Below are 3,826 nucleotides of genomic sequence, written 5' to 3'. Positions count from 1 at the left end.
CTTGGAAGGAAAGTTATGACCAACCTAGATAGCATATTGAAAAGCAGAGATATTACCTTGCCAACAAAGTCCATCTAGTCAAGGCTATGGTTTTTCCAGTAGTCATGTATGGATGTGAGACTTGGACTGTGAAGAAAGCTGAGTGCTGAAGAATTGATGCTTTTGAACTGTGGTGTTGGACTCTTGAGAGTCATTTGGACTGCAAGGAGATCCAACGAGTCCATCCTAAAGGAAATCAGTCCTGGGTATTCAGTGGAAGGACTGATGCTAAAGCTGAAACTCCAGTACTTTGACCACCTCATGCGGAGAGTTGACTCATTGCAAAAGACTCTGATGCTAGAAGGGCTTGGGGGCAAGAGGAGAAGTGGACGACAGAGGATGAGATGGCTGGGTGGCATCACCGACTCGATGGACATAAGTTTGAGTGAACTCCGGGAGTTGGTGATGGACAGGGAGGCCTGGTGTGCTGCGATTCATGGGGTCGCAAAGAGTCGGACACGACTGAGCAACTGAACTGAACTGAACTTTGTCCTTTCTTTCCTCTGTCTACCAGGGTTACTGAAAATGCAACAAGATAAAAAGCCAGAGATAATGAGCCAGAGTGCAAACTGACACACTGCTTTCTTCATCAAGAATGTCTTTCAATATGAAAGAAAAATGTTAGCAGGACTGAACAGCATTTCGTAATGAAATTGGTTTGCATTCTAGGATATTCTCCATATCTTACCATCAATCAGAAATAGACATTTCATGCACCATGCTGTTCTTGACCACTGAAGTACCCCCAAATAACTACTCCATGGCTCCTCATTTCATTCAGGCCCTGGAACAAATGTCACTTCCTCAGAGAAGCCCTCTTTTCTAAAATGCTGCTTCTCTCACTGTCCCCTTTTTCCTTGCTTCAGTTCCTATGTAGCATTTATCATTATTTTACTTTATATTATGTAATTATTTGTTTAGATTGTGTCCCCCCTACAAAGCAAACTCAAGTAGGACATGAGCTTTGTTTTATTCAGTTGTATCTCCTGTACCTAGGCAATTACCTGGCTGGCACATACAAGGTTTCATAAAAAGGAAAATGAATGAATAGGAATATAATAAACACGTCAATATCCTATGTTTTGTATTTGTATAATAAATCATTGCACTTCTTTTTTAATGTTCATTTTCCTTATTTTAGGTATATTCCTTTTAAACAATATTGCTGGGGAGGGGAAATTTTCCCCTTCTACTCCCCTTGAGTTCTTATGGCTGGATTAGCCATAAAATTGACACAAGACAGATTAGCAGCAGAAAAAAAACTTCTCATTTTTTAAAACTGATTTTTATTGGCGTATAGTGGCTTTACAATGCTGTTTCAGTTTCTGCTGTTTAGCAAAGGGAATCAGCCTTACGTATACATATATCCCCTCTTTTTTGGATTTCTTTTCCACTTAGTCATCACAGAGCACTGAGTGGAGTTCACTGTGCTGTACAGCAGGTTCTCAGTTATCTATGTGATACACAGTATTATATATGTATATATGTCAGCCCCACTCTCGCAATTCATCATACCCCCTTTTCCTGCCTTGGTCACCATAACTTTGTTCTCTACATCTGTGTCTCTGTTTCTGCTTTGCATATTAGTTCATTGCTAACATTCTTCTAGATTCGACAAACAAGCGATATTATACAATATCTATTTTTCTCTTTCTGACTTACTTCACTCTGTATGACAATCTCTAGGTCCATCCACATCTCTGCAAATGGCATTATTTCATTACTTTATATGGCTGAGTAATATTCTATTGTATATACGAACCACATCTTCTTTATCTATCCTCTGTTGAAGGACATTTAGATTGCTTCGGTGTCTTGGCTATTTTAATTAGTGCTGCCAAGAATATCGCAGGGCGTGCATCTTTTCAAATTATTGTTTTCTCCGGATAGATGGCTAGGTGTGGGATTGCTGGGTCATACAGTAACTCTAATCTTAGTTTTTTCAGGAACTCCCACACTATTCTCCATAGTGGCTGTACCAATTTATATTTCCACCAGTAGTGAAGGAGGGTTCCCTTTTCTTCACACCCTCTCCAGCATGTATTGTTTGTAGATTTTTTGATGACGGTCATTCTGACTGATGTGAGGTGATACCTCATTCTAGTTTTGGTTTGCATTTCTCTAATAATGAGCGATATTGAGCATCTTTTCATGTGTTTGTTGGCCGTCTGTATGTCTTCTTGGGAGAAATGTCTGTTTATGTCTTTGGCCCATTTGACTCCAGCCAGAAAGGAATAAGGCAGCCACAACTGGGGAGCCCATACTCACTCTGATGGGATCCCCCTCTAGTGCCCTCAGAGGCAGGGGCTGGCAGGAAGCTGAGTCAGATTGGGGTGCGCTCGCTCTAGTGGGAGTCTCTCCTAGTGCCTGCAGAGGCAAGGGCTGGCATATGGGGACAGAGTCCATGATGGCGGCCCCACCTCTTGCATGCCTTTCAACAGTGGTGCCTTATTTCCAAGACAGATCTGCTTCCTCCAGGATCATTCTCGGCTAGGGAGCTCCTCACTTCTGTCCCTTCAGGCCATCTCTGTGAAACCAACAGCAGTCCTCTCCCTGGTCCACTCTCCCACACTTTAGCATCCTGCTCCCTCCACCATGGGCAAGACACTTAACTCAGCCTGGGGTGCCCAGCGCCAACTCCCTAGGAGGCTTTGGCAAAGGTGGTGCGTGGGTCCCTGGAGCTTGTGTGGGCCAGAGAGGACTTGGCTTGAGGGGCAGGTGGGCCCTCTCAGATGAGCACCCCCCCCAGTGCCCACAGAGGCAGGGGCCTGTGGGTGGGGATGGGGGTTACAATGGCCGTCCCACCCCTTCCGTGCCACTCAATAGCAGCGCCTTTATTCTGGGTGACCAAGGTTTCACCCAGAAACTTTCCTGGTCATGGAGCTCCTTACTCGTGTCCCTTCAGTCTGTCTCTTCACATCCAACATCTGTCCTCTCCCAGGGTTCACTGTCCAAACCCCATTTTCCAGCACGCAGCCCCTCTCTGTACCAGGAGACACATGGCTCAGGCTGGGGTGCATGGGGCTGCAGCATGGACTGTGAGCACAGATCTTACTCTGTCCTGCCCTCCACTGACCAGTTGCTGCATTCCCCTCTGACCCCCTAAAGCTCCCTCTCTGTCCTGGCTGATTTTCCCACTGTGAGGGGGCTTCTCTGAGTGCAGGAAGCTCTCCTCACCTTCAGCTCCCCTCAGGGGTGCTGGTCCCTTCTCATTTCCTCTTTTTGTTTTTCTTCCTTTAGTCCTACCTGGCTGTGTGAGGATTTTTCTTGTCCTTTTAGGTGTCCAAGTTCCTCCAATAGTATTCAGCAGGTACTCTGTGAGATTTGTTCCACTTGTCGATGTATTCTTGATGTATTTGTGAAGAGAGATGAATTTCATGTCCTTTGATTTCGCCATCTTGACTCTAGAAATAAATTTTAATTCATGTACCTAAGAGGTCCCATAGAAATAGGACCACAAGGGCTTTCCTGGTAGTTCAGTGGATAAGAATCCACCTGCCAATGCAGGAGACATGAGTTTGAACCCTGATCCAGGAAGATCCCAAATGCCAGGGAACAACTAAGCTCCTGCACCCTCCATTGAACCTGTGCTCTAGAGCTCAGGAGCCACAACTACTGAGTCCCTAGAGCCCATGCTCTGCAACAAGAGAAGCCAGTGCAGTGATAAGCCTGTGCACCACAACCAAAGAGTAGTCACCACTCACTGCAACAGAGAAAAAGCCCTTGCAGCAACAAAGACTCAGGACAGCCAAAAATAAATAAAAATAAATTTAAAGAAAAAAAGAAA

The 3,826-nt window shown here is 45.0% G+C and overlaps 1 pseudogene; it reads right to left on the bottom strand.

Moving 5' to 3' along the window:
* LOC104986248 overlaps nucleotides 1-3,436 on the bottom strand; it is a 33,016-nt pseudogene extending 29,580 nt beyond the window's left edge.
* Between the last annotated feature and the right edge of the window lie 390 nt (nucleotides 3,437-3,826).

This window comes from Bison bison, unplaced genomic scaffold, assembly GCF_000754665.1.
Source record: "Bison bison bison isolate TAMUID 2011002044 unplaced genomic scaffold, Bison_UMD1.0 scf7180017864064, whole genome shotgun sequence".
In the NCBI taxonomy this organism is placed as follows: domain Eukaryota; kingdom Metazoa; phylum Chordata; class Mammalia; order Artiodactyla; family Bovidae; genus Bison; species Bison bison.
Note: the sequence above shows the minus strand (reverse complement) of the source record. Positions and strands in the feature narration are given on the sequence as shown.